The sequence below is a fragment of the Callithrix jacchus genome, chromosome 6, assembly GCF_049354715.1.
Source record: "Callithrix jacchus isolate 240 chromosome 6, calJac240_pri, whole genome shotgun sequence".
NCBI lineage: Eukaryota > Metazoa > Chordata > Mammalia > Primates > Cebidae > Callithrix > Callithrix jacchus.
The window spans coordinates 143528891-143550800 of record NC_133507.1 but is presented as its reverse complement, the minus strand read 5'-3'; the positions used below and the strand labels follow the sequence as shown (position 1 = coordinate 143550800).

Genomic DNA, 21910 nt, shown 5'->3' with positions numbered 1-21910 from the left:
TGTACTTTAAACTAGTTAATTAAGATAAAAAAAATAATATAAATCTTGTTATTTAAGTGAGAGTAGCTGGAATTGCTAATTATACTTTTGGCAAACTCACTGGAGGACAATCACCCTTCCATGGGCTACTGAAGACGCATCAGATCAAAGATTCAGACTTCATCCTTTAACATTTGGGTGAATTTTTTAACTAGACTGAATATAGTTTTCTCTCCGTATCTATGGGGTCCTCATACATGGGTTCAACAAATTTCAGATCAAAAATAGTTGAAAAAGAAAATGCATGGTTGCATTTGTAGTGAATATGGATAGGCTTTTTTACTATTATTATTTCCTAAATAGTACAGTATAGCAACTACTTATATAGTATTTACATTATATTAGGTATTATAGCTAATCTAGAGACTATTTAAATATACGGATAGATGTGCATAGGTTATATGCAAATACTACACCATTTTATATAAAGGACATGAGCATCATGGATTTTGATATCTGCAGGGATCCTAAAACAAGTTCTCCACTGACACCAAGGGGCAATTATATGTTAATTCAGATAAGATCACAGAGAGCAAAGATGAACAAATATCCTCATACAAAGGTGAGAATCACCTCATGGATAAAGAATCCTAGAGTCTCAGCCCTTGGAAGTTTCTTTTCTTCCTGAATTCCCCCATCCAGTCTTTCTCTCTGCTCTATCATTTTCTCTGTTTCTTTGTTGCTACCTGTCCCCATCACACAATAAAGCACTGAGTGTCTCCAGAAGATAAGCTGCATATATTTAGAGACATAGGTAAGTTACATAATCTTTGTGGACTTTAGAGTCCTCCTATTTATTATTTATTATTAGTAGTATTTTGAGACAGAGTCTTGCTTTTTCTCTCAGGCTGGAGTGCAGCGGTGTGATCTCAGCTCACTGAAGCCCCCAAGTCTCAGGTTCAAGCGATTCTCCTGTCTCAACCTCCCGAGTAGCTGGAACTACAGGTGCATGCCACTATCCCTGGAAAATTTTCGTATTTTTAGTGGAGATGAGGTTTCACCATGTTGGCCAGGCTGGTCTTGAATGTCTGACCTCAAGTGATCTGCCCACCTTGGCCTCCCAAAGTGCTGTGATTACAGGAGTGAGTGAATCACTGCACCCAGCTGAATTCCTCTTATTTAAAATTAAAAAAAAAATTTTTTTTGATACAGAGTCTCACTCTGTCATCCAGACTGGAGTGCAGTGGTGCAATCTTGCCTCACTGCAACCTCTGTCTCCTGGGTTCAAGTGATTCTCCTGCCTCAATCTCCTGAGTAGCTGGGACTACAGGCACATACCACCATACCCAGCTAATTTTTATGTTTTTAGTAGAGACAAGGTTTCACTATGTTGGCCACGATGCTCTGGGTCTCTTGACCTCGTGACCCACTGCCTTGGCCTCCCAAAGTGCTGTGATTACAGGCATGAGCCACCGCACCCCGCCAGTTTTCTCCTTTTTAAAAGGAAGACAACAGCAGAACCTAGATAATAGGATTTTTATAAGGAACTAAGTTACTAAGGTACCTAACAGATGATGAATAATCTGGCACTGGCACATGGAAAGCATTATTTAAGTGTTTACTTTTTTTTTTTTTAAGAGACAGAGTCTTGCTCTGTTGCCCAGGCTGGAGTACAGTGGTGTGATCATAGCTCCCTGCAGCCTTGAACTCCTGGGTTCAAGCAATTGTCCCACCTCAGCCTCCTGAGTAGCTGAGATCACAGGTGGGTGCCATCATGCCTGGCTAATTTTAAAAAAATGGAGACAAGGGTCTCACTGTGTTGCACAGGTTGGTCTCAAACTCCTGGCCTCAAGGGATTCTCCTGCCTCAATCTCCCAAAGTGCTGGACTACAGGCATGAGCCACTGTGGCCAACTATGTTTACGATTATTATTATTATTCAGATGAAACTGAAGAGGCCTTAAATATTCCATTCTCCCACATTTGCCTGTGCTGTTTAGTGTTTTAACATTTCTCCTAATTCTTAGGTCGTTGATTGATTTAACTATGACTTCTAAAATCTCATTTTCTGTTTCTCTCCCCAACCCTGAACCCATACACACACATATACAGTCATGAATTTTCACTGTGCACCATAATGTGTATTAATTGCTCTTATATTCCACAGTTACACTAGTTACAGAGGCCTCACATGGAGAGCCTACTGAGATTTTCTGTGTGCCAGGGACCACGGAGGATGTTAGGGCTGTAAAGAAAAATGACACACCCTGCCTTCCAAGAACTGATGGTCTAATAGTAAGTGGATATGCTGATAAATAATTGTCAAACATTGTGATGAGTGCTTGATAGAGTCACAAAGTGCAATGGAGCCCCAGCAACTGAAAAAAACGAGGGAGATGTTGAAGGAAGGAGATCCTGGAAGAGGTTTCTGAAGTCTGAATGGGAGTTTAGTGAGCAAAGAAAACAGGAAGGGGCATTGAAGCAGAGGGGCTGGCATGTATAAAAAAGGAAAGGTGTAAAAGCTCATAGTGTCTATGTAGGGCTCTGTAAATCATTGCTTCTATCAGTCAGAGGTATCAAAAGATAAGAAATACCAGAAGGTTAGGCTGAAAACCCGTCTGGCAGCCCTCATTCATGAGGGGCGTTGTGAATGGTGTAAAGACCCTGGTCATGGTCTCTAATATAGTTTAGATGTGTGTCCCCACCCGAATCCCCAACTGAAATGTGATCCCCAGTGTTGGAGTTGGGGCCTGGTGGGAGGTGACTGAATCATGAGGATGGATTTCTTATGAATGGTTTAGTACCATTTGCTTGGTGCTGTTCTTTTGATAGTGAGTGACTTCTGGTGACATCTAACTGTTTAGAAGTGTAGCACCTTGCCCTTGACCTTTCCTGCTCCTGCTCTGGCCACCTGCTGGGCCTGATCCCCCTTCACCTTCCACCATGATGTAAGTTTCCTGAGGCCTCTCCAGAAGCCAAGCAGATGTCAATATCTTGTTTCCTGTATAGCTTGCAGGACCATGAGCCAATTAAACTTTTTGAAAAAAATAAATTGCCCAGTCCCAGGTATTTATAGCAATGCAAGAATAGAGTAGTACAATCCCACAGTGTAGACAATGAAGGTCCCTCAAAAGTTTTTAATAAGAAACGTATTATTCTGTTTGCATGATGCTAATAAAGACATACTCAAGACGGGGTCATTTATAAAGGAAAGAGATTTCATTGACTCACAGTTCGGCAGGGCTGGCGAAGCCTCCAGGAAACTTACAATCATGGTGGAAGGGAAAGCAAACAAGTCCTTCTTCATGTGGTGGCATCAAGGGGAACTGCTAAGCAAAAGGGGGCAAAGCCACTTATAAGACCATCAGATCTCATGAGAACTCACTCACTATCACAAGAATCGTAACATTGGAGTAACTGCCCCCATGATTCAATTACCTTCCACCAGGTCTCTCCCATGACACATGGGGATTATGAGAACGACAATTCAAGATGAAATTTGGGTGGGGATACAGCCAAACCGTATCAAACATGCATGACCAGATTTGCATCTGAGAAGAATCGCACTGCCCACAGAGTGGAGATGGACTTGGAAGGGGTGAGTGGTGTGGGTGGATTGAGAACTATTGCCAGTAGCTGCTTGTTATTCTCCTAGCAGTGACTTTATTGTTTCTCTCTTCTTTTCCTACCCTGTCTGTGGACCCATGGTCAAAAGGTGCGGTAACTACCAGTTCTGCTCACTTGGCCCAGCAGGTGGGCATGTGACCAAAATACCTAGGGTCCTCCTACCTCCTGTTTTTAATACGGCCTTGGCAGATGTAGCCCATGGGGCAGGTCACATAGGAATCAAATACTAAATAGATTAACTGCATCCAATCAAGTGAAGGAAAAATCTAGATGAGAAGTTACTAAATTCTGGAACTCAAATCTGGTGATGATAGGTTAAAGACATTTCAAACAAATTAGGAAAGAATTTAGCTTTAACTTCGAAGATTCAGTTCAGCTACATGCGCCCCATTTTTAGGACATGAGGTGAGCATTCCCTAACTGTTGATTGTTTTAAAAAGGGCTTTCAGCTGGGCATGGTGGCTTACACCTGTAATTCCAGCACTTTGAGAGGCCAAGGTGGGAGGATTGCTTGAGGCCAGGAGTTTGAGCCCAGCCTGGGCAGCATAATGAGAACCCACCCCTGACCACGATCTCTACAATACATAAATAAATAAGAACTTTATCCTGCCTGGAGGGAAAGTAAAGACTATCAAGTTGAAGGGCTTTAGTTCCTAGTGTCTGTGTCTAAATTTCTGGTTAATGAGAAAAACCAATCAGTGGGAAAGAAGCTCCAATTTTCTGGGAATTATAAAACTCTTTCCTTATCAGGTGTTTTCCAAGCTAGGAAGATTTTAGAGTTAACCACAAGGAGGAGAAGTAAACAAAACAATTTTTTTAACGTTTTCGTGTTGAATTTAAAACAACCCCTGAATGTCTGGTAATTAAAGCGCTTGTAATGTTTGTAAAGCGTTTTTATGTTCAAGGGATTCTGGCATAGTCGACCTTGTAATTAGCCATGTGATTCTAGTTTAAATGTCTAATTTAGTGGTTGATTTTAGAAGAAAGCGTTAGAGTAGAAAGTTCCAGGAGAAGTTGGCTAAGTTTGTAAACAGTATTGAAAGATTTAAGAGAACTTAAGGGTCATGATATTTAAAAGTTTAATTTATTAGATTTATAAGAATTGCTTAGGTCCTTGGAAAAGTTTTGCTTGTTAGTCAAGTATTTGAAGTACTTAAAAAGAAAATCACATATATTACATTTATAAATGTGGTTTAGACTATTTAACTGAACTTAATTGCCAAAATTGTAAAGTACCCCTTAAACATTTATTAGATTTATAGATAGAATAATAAGATTTTAGTTTAAACTTAAAAGCTGGAGAAAAAAACTCCATTACATTAGTAGTATATTGAATATTTATCTTAGAAAGCAAGTTGCTGCTCACAGTCTTTTATGTGTACAAAGCTTGTCCTCAAGGACCTCAGAAAATGCCTGCTGATTATTTTTCTGGGATTTTTTTGCACTGAGGCGAGGTGAGAGGAAACTTTTTCTCTTTGGGCTTGAGCTGAGGGGCTGGTGACCTGTGGGCTGCAGTGAGAAGCAGCCTCTCTGCACTGAGAGAATGAAGCGGACGGGCAAGGCATTTCTGAAGGTTGTCAACTCCTGGTTCCAGTGAATCCTAGGGCCAGCTCCAGCGCTGACTTCATTATGTAAGTGGATTATGAGTGGATTATGTAAACCAAAGCATTTTTTAAAATGTTCTTTTGCTATTTCGAGTTGAGTCTCTAGGGAGGAGCCCATATTAATGGCCCCTGTGGGTAGGATTAGACTGTATAATTTAAAAAGCAAAACAAAACAATGAGATTTAATATTTTGGTCCTCACATAGCTTCTTCCTGAGAGGCATTTTCCTGCTATCTTCTTGTCTTTTGGAAAGTCCTAGCTGTTTGGCCCTGCCCTCTCCAGGAGCCCTTTCCCTCATCAAGGCTGGGCAGCTGGGCAGATCTGGGATGAACCAGATGGCAGGGTAAGGACACTTCCCTTCTCCTCTCCCTTTCTCTTTTGTCCTTAAGTCTGAAGATATGGGAGCAGGCAGAGGAGCAGTGATGTGAGAAAACCTCATCCTCATGTCATTGTGTATTTTTTCCTTTTTTTTTTTTTTTGGTTTTACTTTGGGTTTAGGGGTACCTGTGCAGGTCATGCAGGCTTGTTGTATAGGTACATACATAACCAGGTGGTTTGCTGCCTCTATTCCCTCTTCATCTATATCCAGCATTTCTCCCCATGTTATCCCTCCTCACCCTCCCCACTCCCCGCTGTCCCTCCCATAGTCCCCCTGCAACTGCCCCCAGTATGTGATGCTCCTCTCCCTGAGTCCATGTGTTCTCATTGTTCAACACCTGCCTAAGAGTGAGAACATGTGGTGTTTTGTTTCTGTTCTTGTGTCCGTTTGCTGAGAATGATGGTTTCCAGATTCATCCAAGTCCCTACAAAAGACATGAATTCATCATATTTTATGGCTGCATAGTATTCCATGGTGTATATGTGCCACATTTTCTTTGTCCAGTCTATCATTGATGGGCATTTGGGTTGGTTCCAGGTCTTTGCTTGTACACAGTGCCGCAGTGAACATACATGTGCATGTGTCTTTATAATAGAACAATTTATAGTACATTGGGTATATACCCAGTAATGGGATTGCTGGGTCAAATGGAATTTCTATTTCTAGGTCCTTGAGGAATCGCCACACTGTCTTCCACAGTGGTTGAACTAATTTACGCTCCCACCAACTATTTAAGAGTGTTCCTGTTTCTCCGCATCCTCTCCAGCATCTGTTGTCTCCAGATTTTTAATGATCACCATTCTAACTGGCGTGAGATGATGCCTCAATGTGCTTTTGATTTGCATTTCTCTAATGACCAGGGATGATGAGTGGTTTTTTTTTTTCATATATTTTTTGGCCTCAGATACGTCTTCTTTTGCGAAGTGTCTGTTCATGTCCTTCACCCACTTTTGAATGGGTTTGCTTTTTTCTTGTATATCTGTTTTAGTTCTTTGTAGATTCTAGATATTAGCCCTTTGAAAAACATGGAACGTCTCATGAATTTGCATGTCATCCTTGAGCAGGGGCCATACTAATCTTCTCTATATCATTCCAATTTTAGTGTATGTGCTGCCAAAGCAAGCACCATGTATTTTTTTTTCTCAGTTAATTATGTGACTAGTCTCCAGGTTTAAAAAAAAAAAGCCAACTTTAGAACAGAGAAAGTTGCGAATCTGTCATAAGGACTTTGAAATGGTGCAAGCTCAACAGAGTTCCACTGGATGGGGCCTATATCCTGACTTCAACAGTTAGAGGACTGTGGTGCTGTTAGTTTAAATTAAGAATTTAAATCAGAGGAGCAGATTTATTGGGAAAAAGAGGGGTTTCGTTTAGTACAAGAAGAGTTTGAGGTACTTCCCGTTGGGAATACCCATTAGGCCATAGGACACAGGGTTCTAAAATTTAGGCAGCAGACTGGATTAGAGAAGCAGATTTTAGAACGGTTGCTATTGAGATGGTTATTAAGGCCTGATCGCCTGTGTTTTTCCTCCCTCTCTCTGGTTGAAGGCCATTTTGCTAGGCACTAGCCGGGGCATTGTATCAGTTAGGAATGTGTTTGGCTCAAGCAGCAGCAAATCCATCACAGAGTGGTTCAAATACATAGATTCTTTTCATTATTAACTAATAAGTTCCTTGGAAGGAGGCCGCTGCTGGCTTTGGTTCCATGACTCAATGATGCCAGGTCCAAGGTTCTTGCCATTGGCTTGGCATTTCCCTCATGGTTTATAGATGGTTGCTGTGGTCTCCAGGCACAGAATCTGCATTCAAGACAGGGTCAAAAGGCAGATGCATGTTATATCGTTTGTTTTAAATAAGAAAGCCCTCTTCCTCAGCCTAGCAGACCTCCTGCTGAAGTTCCATTGCTTAGTGTCACATGGCTACCTTTAGCTGCAAGGAAAGCTAGGACAGGAAGCAAATAAAAAGGGAGTTCAGAGTAATGGTGTAGAGTCAGCCTATAAATTATGATTCCTCCCACTAGGAGTTTACAGTGTCACGATTATTATTCCCTGACCCAGGAACTAAGAGTCCAGACCTGGTCCATGATGAATGCCTTCATTAGTCTGATCCTATGATTTATTTTTTTCCTTCCTTGAAACTTTCTCTATCTTCTGGAACTCAAGCAGTCCCTTTCCAAAGTCTGCAGAAGAATAAAATTATTTCAGCACCCAAAAGGGTAGAGGAAAAAAAAGAGAAAAGAGAAAATAGAGAAAAGGAAAAAAAATTGTTACTATCTGACAATCCTGGACTTTCTCAAATGCGCAAAGTATGTGGATAATCCTGACAGTCTCCAAATCACCCTTCTAAAATTTAAAGGTGGGAACAACTTTAATCTGATGGAGAATCTGTGTAAACAGCGGAGAACCTCTGGCATTAGACAGATTCTGGCAAATACTGTTCATAAAATTCTTTGGGGGAATTGCTCCAGGGAATCTGTAAGTTGAGAGGACACCTGGCAGTGAGAGCTTGTTTGGGCAAAGGGAGGATCGAGGCTGGAAAACCAAACTGCACAGTTTTGAATTTGCCAGAAGCTTCAGACTCTGTCCTGTCCTACTTGAACCACTTAGCTATTGCTCCTACAACAACGGTATTGCAAAAATTAAGTGTCTTACCATGGCCAAAAAAGACTAAAGGACACACACACACACTCAAAAACCTCCAAGAAAAGAAACTCTTCTGTGGTTTCTTTGCTCAGGGTTGCTGTTTTTAACTTAACAGGTCAATGCAAGATACCAAAGTGTCAAAGTTAAATCTATGTTTATCTTTAAGGAGCACATAAAATCGGAACCTCAGTTAGAAGAGCTTTGGCTTTATGTTCAAACCTCTCCATTGTTTTGAGAGGTTCAGTGGGGACCTTGCCTTCAATCTGTGCTCATAAAAGATAGTTGATTCCACCAAGTTCTGAATGGGAAGCTGAGTGCTAACCCGATCACCTACGGCTTATCGTACACTGTAGAATAAAAAAACTGCTGTCACTCAATGTTAACTCTACAGCTTACTGCTTGACTTCCAAAACGATTTTTCTTCTTTGTTTTGCATAACACAAACATGTTGTTCATTTCCTAGTGGCAAGGTCACATGCATCTTCAGTTTTAAAGACATTTTCCTGGAAGTAGCAATGAATGGTCTCCCCAGAATTTGCTTCCTACATCAGACATTTAGAAATCAAATATTTTCCCACTGATTTTTTATTATGCATTTAACAATGCTTTGTTTTGATTTCTGACTGATATTCCATTGGCCAAGGCTCCTAAATGCTCTAAGCATGAGATACCCTCCGCCCACAACTTCTGTGTCACATTGTTAATATTTCATAGGATCTGAACATGCTCTAGGAGCTTATTAACCTATATAATGAGATGGAGAATTTTATTCACTGAAATTCCGAGGCCTGTTCCCTATGAGATTAAAAGCAGTCACAGACTTCCCCGGGGGCCCTGTGTGAAGAGGAGGGGCACGAGTTGGGAGGGGAATACCTGAGTGGAGTGTTGGTGTGCAAAAGGAGAGGCAAGTGGCATCATGGTGTCAGGAAAAAGAGAGAAAGACGGACACAGAGAAATACACACAGAGAGAAACATACAGAAAGAGAATGGGTGAGACAGAGTAGGAAGCACAGCTGCTGCGGGGTCTCCTGGCAGAGAAGGTATTCTAAGGAATTTTAGGATGTTTTGCTCTGTAATGTGCTGCCTCTAGTTAAAATTGTACACATGTGTCTTACTTTGTTTGGTATTGCTTTAAAGAAATACCTAAGGTTGGGTTCTTCCTTTCTTTTTTCTTAAAAAAAAATAAAGGTTTATTTGGTTTATGATTCTGTTGGCTGGAAGAGCGGGCAAAAGCCCAGCAGTGAAAGCCTCAGGCTGCTGAGATATCATGGTCAGAGAGGAAGCAAGAGAGAAACGGGGGAGTGCCAGGTTCTTTTCAATAACCAGCTCTCACGAGAACTAATGGACTGAGGAATTATTACAGAAAGCACAGCACTAAGCCACTCAATGAGAGCTCCAACTCCCATGACCCAAATGCCTCCCATTAGGTCTCACCTCCCACTGTGGGGATAAAATGTGAGGCTTGAGGGAGACAAACATCCAAAGTATAGCAACACTCTTTCAAAAAAACTGAGTATAAAGATTTTCAAAATACAACACAATGCTGTTAACTGTAGTCCACATGCTGTACATCGGAACTCAGACTTACTCACTCTATGTAACTCTAACTTTGCACTCTTTGATATCCCCATTTCTCCCCCTTCCCACCCTCGGTAGCCACCATTCTATTCTTTCTAGGTATCCACCTTGTTTTTCCTTTTGGTATTCCCAATATAAATAAGATTATGCAATATTTTTCTTTCTGTGTTTAGCTACTTGAAGTTTGCTAAGAAAATAGATTTTATGTGCTCTTACCATAAGAAAATGTTAACATTTTTTAAAAATGTAAAATGTGTTGTATACTATCCCCATAATATACATAGTTTGTCAAACTATAAAGAAAAATAGACTAATTACTTTGATCTGATCATTTTATGAGTATGTATCACTGTTTCCCATACATATGCACAATTATGTGTCAATTAAAAATTGAATATTTTCAATAGAAAAATGAGGAATAATTATTCTCATAATCATAAAAATTATTAGCTTCAGTGAAGAGGCAATGAGATGAGATCAGGAAGAAAACATGGGGGCTTCACAGTTACTAATAATGTTCTAATTCTCAAGATAAGATACTTACATAGGTTTCTTAAAAATAGATAAATAGGCTAGGCATAGTGACTCTCACATGTAATCTCAGCACTTTGGGAGGGCAAGGCTGGTGGATTGCCTGAGCTCAGGAGTTTAAGATCAATCTGGGTTACATGGCAAGACCTTGTCTCTTCTAAAAATTTTATTAAAAACTCAGTGATGCGTGGTGGCATGCACCTGCAGTCCCAGTTACTCTGGAGGCTGAGGTGAGAGGATTTCTTGAGACTGAGATATTAAGCCTGCAGTGGGCTGTGATCAAGCCACCACACTCCAGCCTGGGTGACAGAGTGAGACCTGTTTCAAAAAATAAAATGAATACAATGTCTTAAAAAAAAAGGGATTTACACAATTTACTTAGCCATTGAAGTCGGAAGTATGTTTTGAGAGACATATCCGTGAGCAGGACTGGCCTCAAGGCAGCCAAGATATATTTGGGTTACACTTATAAGCCTCTTTACAATTCAACAATAGGTTTCATAATTTCCGCTGTAAGTAGCACTTTACACAGTGAAACATCCTAACATTCCTAAGGATGCATCCTCTGCTGAAAGACTCTACCATAGCAGTGCTTCCCACTCTGTCCTGCCCATTCTCTCTCTGTGTTTATCCCCATTTCTCTCTGTATGCATTTCTCTCTGTGTGTCTGTCTCTCTCTCTCTCTTTCTCTTTCTCATCCCACCATATCATTTGCCTCTGCTCCTTTCCCAAACAAACACTCCTTTTTGCCTGCCCTCTAGTCTCTGAGAAACTTGTTTCTTTAAAGTAGGCCATTTCCCAGTGAATCGTGAAGTGTCCTGTACAGTACATGTACAGCGGAAAGGGTATCAAGCATGGAATTGGAAGGCCTGGTTTCTAATCCCTGCTGTGCCGTTCACTGACTCCTCACTCCAACTTTCTTACCTTTAAATGAGGCTTCAGCACGAGATTGTGAGAATTAAATGAAATAATGTCTGTAAAATCTCCTTCCACAGTGTCTGGCACATAATGATTTTAATGGATCTGGCATCTGGATCAGTGGAGAATACCTAAATTACACCATCAGACTATTTTTACCCTGATATGCCCATATGGGGTAGAAGTAAAGAGCCATTTCTATTACTAATATAATTTTCTAATCAAGAGCTACCTCTGGGGTCATCAATAAAAAATCCAAATTAGTATCAACAGACCCATTATTTTCCCTTTTAAAAAAATACAAAACTAGTTAAGTGCTGCTGAATTTCATACCAACAGGAAAGTTAGGGGAAAAACTAAGGGATAAAATCCTTGTAATTTCGGCTCCACACATACCTTCAGCAGGTCCACTGTGGAATAATTTACTTTTTTCCATTAATCGGGCCAAAGGCAACATTTGTGCCCTGAACCGCTGGAGCTCTGACAGCAAGGTGCTAGGTGCACATTACCCACCCAGCATTTGTGCTGGAGAGCAGGTGGCCTCTGACCCATGGGATTGAGAATGCAGAGAGGGAGAGATGAAAGGAGCACACTGCAGCATCTTGAGCTGGATTCACAGAGCGGGGCATGTGCCCTGGCTCTCACAGACAATAGTCTGTGTGAAAACACTATTGCTTTCTGAAGAGCACTCCCACTTCGCTGCCCATGTACACATTAGCTCAGCATCTCTGTCTTGCCTAAACTACGCAAGAGACGGAATCACCTTACAATCTCTGTATTCAGTGCCAAAAAGGTACCCAAAGGGCTATACCTTGGTCTTCATCCAAAACACAACATCTCACTGTTAATTAAAGCTGCATAACACTCCAAGGTTTGCACCAGGGAGAGATGCAACTGTAGCGTAAAATGATGGTGATTCCTAAAATAACCTTGGGCACTCACAAAGTACTGTTAACAGTGAAGAGAGGGGCCAGAAAGACATTTTCTTCTCACGTCTGCACTGACAACCTGTAGATCTTAAGCTGGACACTGGCACCCTTTGTTAATTCAGTCAAAGGACCTTGCTCCACCCTTGTGCTTTACGAATCAGGAAACTGAGGCCTAAAGACTTGTCTAAGGCCATGCTGTCTTCTCATCAAATTGATGTCTTCTAATTTTTGTTTCTTTTATACCATTTACCAGGAATGTATGGGTTTTTGTAGTGGCGAAGGCAGACAAAACTACTTGAAACATTTTCAGGGGGAAAAGGTATTGAAATGGCAATACTTAGCACTTAACAATTCTAAAAACTAGCATGTTCAAAAAACCCTATGAGACCAAGCTGCATGGATGTGTATTTCTAAAGGGAGGCTAAAGACTACATATACCTACATTTCAAGCTGTGCTTTAAAATAAGGGATTTCTGATTGTCCCAGATGGGTAATGGTGGCCCTTGGCTTCAAACAAAAATTACATTCACTTCCTTGTCCGAATAAAAAGAGTGTCCATTGCTGGCAGTCACCCATTACCATTAAATCCAAGCAGGTCATTTCTGTGTATTTGTCAAATCAGAGGTGCAGGCTAGCAAACACTACATGTTTGCATTTCTCTTTCATGTTATATGCGGCTTGCATTAATATGGAAATAGATGCAGCCCTAAGGCACTTTTGAAGTTGTCAGGGCTGTTCTCATGTGACAAAGTTTTCACATCTCCACGCATTGTACAGCGCTTCCTTGATTTTAAAATCTGTGCTTACCTGATGTATTGTAATTATGGGATCAAAAATGACAGGATGATGCTATTCCAAAGTTAAAATGAATGATAATAATACCTTAGGTTTATATGGTGTCTTTCTTCTTGAAAAAGTAAAAGAGTTCTTGCATATATTACCTCATGTATCCTCTCAACACTCCTGCAAGATATTGTTAGCCCCATTTTACAGATGGAGGACCAGAAAGAGGTAGGTTTTGTGACTTAGCCAAGGTCAGCAATATTCACCTTTTCACCACACAACCCCAGGAGAAAGCAGTGAATACCCACATCACTGCTGAACCAGCTTGTCACTCCTCATGCCTAATGTACCCCATGTATTACTTAGTACTTTCAGTATGGGTAACACTCAACTGTCTAATCTTTGCCACCAGGTCTTCGAGCAGCAGATCTATCATTTTGTTCTGCCTTCTTTTCTACCCCACCTCCTCTTCCTTTCCCCCATGCAATTTCCAAGGGGGTACCCAACAGCTTGCCATTTGGTTCATTCCACAGTCAAAGAGGGCTGAATTGCTCTTCCTGTTCCCAAGGAGTTCACAGCCTGGTGAGAGTGTCAGAGAAACAGGCAGGCAATCATCACATGATGAGAATCACGGGCTCAGGGAGTTTCCCGGGGACGGAGGCTTGCTGGCAAACGGTACAGAGGACTGAGGACTGGAGCTCCGGTTACCTGGACCATGTTCTGGAAAAGAAAGTAGGCCCTGAGAAGGCACATTCCCTTGCCTTCGTGGACCCCTCACCTCATAGGAAAAGGTATAGCAGAAGGAAGACCAGAGCAGCACCTCAGGCAGTAAGTGATGAGCAGCACTGTTCTTTCTGGAGTCCCAGAACAGAACTTCTGGATATACACTTCCCACGGTCTGAGAGCACAATGTAACATGTCTCAGCACAGGCTGGAAATCTCTTTGAAGTCTTCAGTTTCAGTTTAAGGGGTCATGCAAAATTCATTTCTCCCCAGCCCACTAAGGGGGCATTAAGATGCATGGCAGATCCCATCTTTCAATTGCTTAGGTCAGAGCCCTGAAAGTCATCCTTGACTCTGTCCTTAATACCCCACATCCTCTGAGAAATCCTCACAAACACATCAAGACTCAAACCACCTCTCGCCACTCCCTGCCATAGTCTAAATGACCATGATCTCTTGCCTGGAGTTTCACAGGAGCCTCCTAAATTGTTCCTTGCCTCTACCCCTGTCCCATCCTGTGTCCTCGCTTTCTAACCACAGTACAGCAGCCGGAGTGAGTCTCTCACAATCCAAATCATTGACTCAAGTCATTCTTCTGCTTCCTCTCTTCTTGTGGCTTCCCAGGCAGAGTGAAAGCAGTTCTGTAGCTCCCACTTCCCACATCATCTCCTACAATTTTTCTAACAATCACCCAGCTTCTGTCAAACTGACCTCGTTATTGATCCTGGAAGCATATCCATGAAGCGTACTCCCATCTCAGGAACACCTTTTTTTCTGTTCTCCTCCCATGGAATAATCTTCTCAACATATCTGTCACCGCTTTTCTCTCTCTCTCTTTTTTTTTTTTAGGATTCCTGCTTAAAATCACCTTTCTAGATGATCATACACCCAACTACTATCTTCATCCAACTTGGTTTCCCTCCATTGCTCTTTAACACAGCCAGCATGGATTACAAACACATAATTTTTTTTTTTTGAGACAGAGTTTCGCTCTTGTTAACCAGGCTAGAGTGCAATGATGCAATCTCGGCTCACCGCAACCTCTGCCTCCTGGGATTAAGCAATTCTCCTGCCTCAGCCTCCTGAGTAGCTGGGACTATAGGCATGCACCACCATGCCCAGCTGATTTTTGAATTTTTAGTGGAGATGGGGATTCACCATGTTGACCAAGATGGTCTCGATCTCTTGACCTTGTGATCCACCTGTCTCAGCCTCCCAAAGTACCGGGATTACAGGCATGAGCCACCACGCCTGGCCCATACTTGTGTTTATATACATATCACAATGGCCACTCCATGAGGGTAGGCATGTGATGCCATCAGAGTCTAGGACCATGAACACATGTAGAAGACATTCAATTAAATATTGCATTTGTTTTAAGTTTCTTACATTAAAATGAAAGTTCTAGGGAGATGAGTCTGTGATGTTGGTATTGACTGGCACATTACCTCAGATCTCCAGATTGAAGGCAATGAAAGAAGGTGTTCAGTAAAGGTTTGCTTTGCAGGGGAAATCATTATATTCATATTAGAGAGTATCCTGGCATACCGTCTATAATTCTGACCTAACCACGTTCCATCTCCTATTCTTCTGGGTTATGCATTAAGTCTGCTAATATTAATTGAAAATGGATGTTCTTAAAACTGATTTAGTAGCACATTAAAACTTTTTCAAGGTAACACATGGCTTTTATAATCCCTCTCTTGGCCCAACCCTTGTCTATATTATACTTATATACACTTGTTTGTTACCTTCAAATGCTAATTATGCCTTCTTAATAGAACTCATTTTCATAAACCACACATACAACTCAAATAAGTATTACAGTCCAATCTTACCTTTACCAAATTGATTCCTTCAAGAGCAAGAGCTATATCTGCTTTTCCTTTTCAATCTCACTGATTAACCTCATGGCAGTCCTTTTCCCAGCATAATACCAAATCAGTCACAGGTATATGAGCAGTAATTCTAGAAGTTAAAGTCACATAAAAAGAAAACAATCTTTTCTAGTTTGAGGCTTTAGGGAAGGCTTAGCTCTAAGGCAAGTGGTCAAAGGTTTCTTCACATGGTCATTGATACCTCTCTAAACACAGTTCTAAGAGCTCATTGTTAAGTCCTCATTATTTTTATAATTATTACACGTTGCAATGTTAGGCCATATAAAGCAGAAGAATGCAGACTATCCACCCCTATATTACAAAACTGATGCATATTTTTTTGTGAAAATTTGTAACAACATAAATACATGAAAGGAGGAAATGCATTCATGGTCCATCACCTAAGGATAGGCATCGTCAGCATTTTAGTCTGTGTCTTTCCTATTTTTTCTGGTCATAATGTATTTATAGCTTTGTTCCTGACTTTAAATTTTTAATTGTTTATTGTGAAAGCAATAAATTATTCTCCTTTTAGAATATATAAATACAGAGAACCAAAAAAGAAGAATAGGCCAGAAGTGATGACACATGCCTGTAATCCCAGCACTTTGGGAGGCCAAGACATGAAGATTACTTGAGTTCAGCAGGTTGAGGCTGCAATGAGCCAAGATTGTGCGATTGCACTCCACCCTGGGTGACAGAGCGAGACCCTATCTCAAAAAAAAAAAAAAAAAAAAAGAGAGAGAGAGAGGTTATTTATAATCTCATCATCCAGAGACTGCCACTGTTAATATTTCACCAAATACTTCTTCACAATTCTACGTATACATACACTCATGCCTGGATATTATATATATGTTTGAGATGGAGTTTCCCTTGTTGCCCAGACAGGAGTGCAGTGACATGATCTCAGCTCACTGCAATGTCTGCCTCCCAGATTCAAGCGATTGTCCTGTCTCAGTCTCCCAAGTAGCTGGGATTACAGGCATGCGCCACCACACCTGGCTAATTTTGTATTTTTAGTTGAGATGGGGTTTTGCCTTATTGGTCAGGCAGGTCTCAAACTCCTGACCTCAGATAATCTGCCCACCTCAGCCTCCCAAAGTGCTGGGATTATAGGTGTGAGCCACCATGCCCAGCCTAGAGTACATATTTTGTTTCTACCAACATGCTATCATGTGACATATAACACTCTACAAAAATTGATCACTTAATGTTAAGTCATATCACTAATATTTTATGTCATCATCTTGATTTTTCTGGCTACATGCTATCTCATTATATGGATGTATCCAAACTTATTGTTTCATCTCCTACGGTTGAAAGTGTTTGCTGTTTCTTCTTTTTCTATTGAAAGTGAACATCCACGCAAGAAAGCATTTTTCTACATTCACAAAATTTGTGGATATAAAATAACTAAAGCAAAAGACACGTACATGCATAATTTTTCTATACCTGCTGATGGCAGGAAGGTGCTAATCCTACTGAGGTTTTGTTTCAAAGTGAAGTCTCTGCACGTCTCTTCTCTTTAATTTTTTCATATCTTCTTGGTCATGTTTCTATACAGAACGTGGACATTTCATATTAAATCCTTTTGCTTACAGAGTTTTCACTGCATACAGGACACTTATTGATCAATCCTTGCTATTTAACATGCAAACGGAATGTTACTTTCAACACAGTTTCAACTTGCCGGATGCTTTGCTTGTTCAACACACAAGCGTAGCTGAATCAAATGAATTCACCAACTTCCCCATTCTTGGTACCCTGACCTGTATTTGCATTAACTCTTAAACTGTTTTGAAATTAAAAGCTGCCTATTGACTATATGAGATTTGTGAGAAATCCTTTGTAGTGGTCTTAGATGCTCCATGTTTTCTTCACTTAACGTGAGTGTAATACCACCGCCATTGTTACCAGGTACTGTTAACTTACAGTGCAGCTGATCTACCAAATCTCACACAAGCATAAACAAATATGCTTATTGTAATTTTGACCTTTCATCTCTCTTTGCTCCTTGGCACAAGTCAGTGGGGTCTTATGCAAACAAGCCCCAAACAATGGCATTCCTTCCAAACTCTTTAGGAAAAAGAGGGTGAAAAAATCAGCAAGAGTTCACATGGCCTTATACCTGAGTGGAGGTGAGATGTGTTTAGATTGATATATATGATGTCATTTTTCTGGACTATTAAAAATCCTGTCACTTCTGGAATGAAATGCTGCGATGATTTACCAGCTGGTGACATAACATCACGCTATCATTTAGAAAGAGAAATGAGAAGTACAGGTATTGAACCGAACATATTTTTAAGTTTATCATCTTAAAAAATAAGATATTTTGTGTAGGAGAAAAATCTGTGAATTTATTTTCACTGATCAAGTTCTTCATCTAAATCATTTTGATTTAAATGACCAACTAAGCTTTGAGGGAACAAGCAAGTAAATGAAAGAAAAGCTTTTACCAGCCAGGTGTGGTGGCTCACACCTGTATTCTCAGCACTTTGGTAGGTCGAAGAGAGAGGTAGGCAGATCAATTGAAGTCAGAAATTCAAGACCAATCTGGCCAACATAATAAAACCCTGTTTCTACTAAAAACACAAAAATTAGCCGGGTGTGGTGGCACATGCCTGTAGTCCCAGCTACTCAGGAGGCTGAGGCAGAAGAATCGCTTAAACCCAGAAGACTGAGATTGCAGTGAGCAGAGATTATGCCATTTCACTCCAGCATGGGGGACAGAGCAAGACTCCATCTCAAAAAAAACGAAGAAACAAAGAAAAGAAAACCTTTTACCAATAGAGCTAACAGAATGCTTGGTAACAAATTACAAACTCTTTGAGATAGGTGTTCAGGGCCATTAAAATGACTTAATTTTAGGTTGTTGTTCTTAAGACTTCGTTCACCTCTAGACTGAGCCAGAGTATGATGACACCAAAACAATCATATTTTTTTTCTATTTCACATAAGCTTCTCACATGGCCCAGGAGTCATAAAGCCCCAGAAATAGAAGGCATCTACCTGTGGGCTACTGAACAAGTTAGAGCAAACTGCATGTCATGAATCGTTCTCTTGCAATCTTCAGGTGGTAGTACAGGTATGGTCTAAGCAAAAGGGAATGAAACAGATTTCGAAGACTGTTTTAATTATAAAAGTGTTCATTCAAAATCTTTTGGTCATAATGAATCAGAAACCTTCATTATTTTAAAGAATAAAGATAGATGCAAATATTTGAAAAGAACATCTGTAAATGTCTACAGGTGGAATCAATATCTACCCATAAACCACTTACAGAATCTGAAGCTTTTCATGATCAGAAAGCAGTCAGATACATTTCATCATGAGTGCAGATGCTCCATTTAGGGTGAAAACTAGATTGTTAAAGTCGGTATTGGTTCTTTTTGCAGAACTGAAAAATTGGAGAGTAACTAGTAGTTACCCTGTTATGTGAAAGGTATTTGAAGTTCTTAGAACTCACCTAGCTGGGATATGATAGTGGAAGATTTGTCTGATGAAAAGAGAGAGCAAGCTTGTTCTATGTTTTTCAGGGGGAAAAATGAATGTGATAAAGAAAGTAAAGTCCCCAGAAAAATTTTTGGCACGAAGAGTGAAAATGTAATTTTAAGAAGACAGCTTAAACCATCCTTTATAAATGTTCCTCCCTCCGCCAACTTCATACCCCATGAGGCACATAGACTGAGAGACACATGTCTACTAAACGATGTCATTTTGGAGACGATGTCTGCATTAGGTGACCCTGTTCTCTTGGCTCCAACTAATTATACCAAGGGCCACATGTCTCAGATTCCCTTTCTCAAAAACACAAAGGAAAAAAAGATGTTGTCAGATGGCTGGGGAAGGTGGAGCTGGCTACAAGATCAGAGTTGGCCCAAAGGCAAGTCCGTGTCACTGGAGCCTGTCAGATGAATCCAGTCTGCAAAAACAAGAAAGAAGCAGATGTTCAGGGAAAAGAGAAGATAAGAGACTGTGAAAGCCCAGAGAAGTGATGGAGAAAAAATATCTGATGGCATTCCAGATTTGGAAAGTCCAGAACTAGGTTAGCGGGGATGCTCCTTTATAGTCGTAATGCCTCTTGCTCATCCCCACCTTCCTCCTAAGCTATTTTGGACAGGTTCTCTATTTCTTGAAATAAAAAAACCTTAAAGAAACCCAATGACTCACAATTTCCTTCTCCCTTCTTCCTGAACTTCAGATGCCAAAACCAGGACAAATGGGTACAAGTAACAGGGAGGTATATTTCCTTCAATGATTGAAACTGTTCAGACCTAGTATAACCATCATTCAGTGTTCAAACGGGCTCTAGAATCTGCCTCTTGCTATCACTGATCATCCTACTGGAGTTACTTACGTTTGTTTTTCTTCATTTATAATGTTTGGTTATAGTCAGAATATGGCTTAAAGGTTGAGAAACAAAAACAATTTCTTAATCTTGTCTCCATACAATGGTAACACTCATCAATTGTCCCTAAATTCCATAGTAACCACTGGATCCACATAAAGCATGCTGGGGAAATGGCTATACACTTAAAAGCTATTTGGCTTTTCCATTTCTAAACTTCTCAAAGCCTCAGCCTTTTCATCTGTAAATTGGGTCTACAATCACTTCCCTGAAATCTTTGGGCTAGGAATATTTCAGATTTCAGAATTTTAAGACTTTGGATATTTTATGGGGTTTATATACCATATTTTATGTAAAATACCCTTGAGTATCATTGTGTCTGCAGTGAAACAGATACATGTATTTAGAGATACATGCCAATTGGGAAAATAGAGGACATAAATAGTCCTTATATTACTCCAGGTCAGATTTTGCCATTGAATAAGAATGCTAATAAAACCCTTCTGTATGGCAGAAACTGTTGGATTTCAGGATTGTGGAATGGGCTTGTGACCTGCAGTATTTGCCTCTTAAAGGTGTTTTAAGGATGAAATGCTACCATGTAGACAAAGCAGTTAGAACAGGCTCTAAGTCCCCTTTTTTGCCACCCTTGCCATGGATCCAGTTTTCACCATGACCCCAGGACTCAGCCAGGGCCTCTGTTGCCACCATTTGTCCTGGTGGCTTCTTTCTATCCCTTCTTTCCTCCAAACCTTAAGTGACAGATATAGTCCAGCTGAGCCCATAGAAATGATGTAAGAGACTTCAAAGACAGCTCCGTCACCAGCTGAACGTCAGCAGGTGCTTGGCACATAGTCAATGCTCTGTTTGGCAACCATCACAACTACCTCCACCACTACTGGCGGCATGACGTTTTCCTACCCTAGATTCCAATGACTGGCCATGGCTCCTTTTTCAAGGAGAAATTGCATGCTGAGTGACATTTTACTGTCCACTCAAAAACACAGAAATATGAAAGATCTGGGAACAGTAAGCAAAATTGCTTCTTCTCTACATGGAAATACAAGGAAAAAAAGTGCAGATCCAAATTGGCATTCACTGGAAAATAGGCCATTTGAATCACAGTCTATTCTATCGAACCCCATACTTACACACTTTCAAAAGAGTTCATTGAGCCCTACGCCACTTTAAAGGTTTTAAGACTAAAGAGCAATCAAAATTCTTGCAGGGAGGGGCTCTCTTTTCATTCTTATCCTAGTAGTTTCTTGTACCTTAGAAAATCCCGCATGGAAAAGTACCAAGCACTCTAAAGGAGGTAAAGAAACTGCCATCAGCATCGAAGGGCTGCGGCTTTGGTCTCCCGTCCCACTTGAGCCAACTCAATGGGCTGGGAGTCTCTATGTGCTTTCCTTTGAACCTTTTCAAGTTACTAGAATTCTGATAAAATTTCATTTTTTCTCATGCCGCCTCTCCCAGAACTAATTGCTCTCTTCTTTGGTAATCACAACTGCACCAAGATCTAAGCTTTATGAGCATAGGGTAGACTAGCAGAAGATATTTAGGAAATTAAAATAAAAAGAAAGAAACAGAGAGAGAGTTCAAAATGCTTCATAAACGCCAACAAGACTTACTGAGAGCACTCAAAATTGGCTGTAAGTTTTAAGAACATGGTTGCTAATAATGATAGCCCACTTAGATGAGGCCAAGCCTTCCTGTGCCAATGAGGCCTAATTTGCTGCATATTAATAAGGAAAGACTCTAAAAAGTCCATTGATTTAATCCCATTAATGGTTACCCTCAAAAGCATCACTAATGATACGATAGGTTTTCTACAATTTGCTTCTAAATAAAAAGAAAAATAATCAAATTTGGAATTAAGTAAATTGCTTTAGCCTGCCATTTAAAAACAGCACAAGGAATCTAATTTGCTAAATTTATTAGAAGTAAATGTGAATAAACTCAGAAATCGAATTTGGGCACGGACACT

The 21910-nt window shown here is 40.5% G+C and overlaps 1 non-coding gene across 1 annotated transcript; it reads right to left on the bottom strand.

Annotated features, from left to right (window-relative positions):
* Positions 1-6607: 6607 nt before the first annotated feature.
* LOC118154874 (U6 spliceosomal RNA) lies at positions 6608-6714 on the bottom strand. Its single transcript, XR_004745125.2, has one exon. It is a non-coding gene; the product is annotated as a U6 spliceosomal RNA (small nuclear RNA).
* Positions 6715-21910: the final 15196 nt, after the last annotated feature.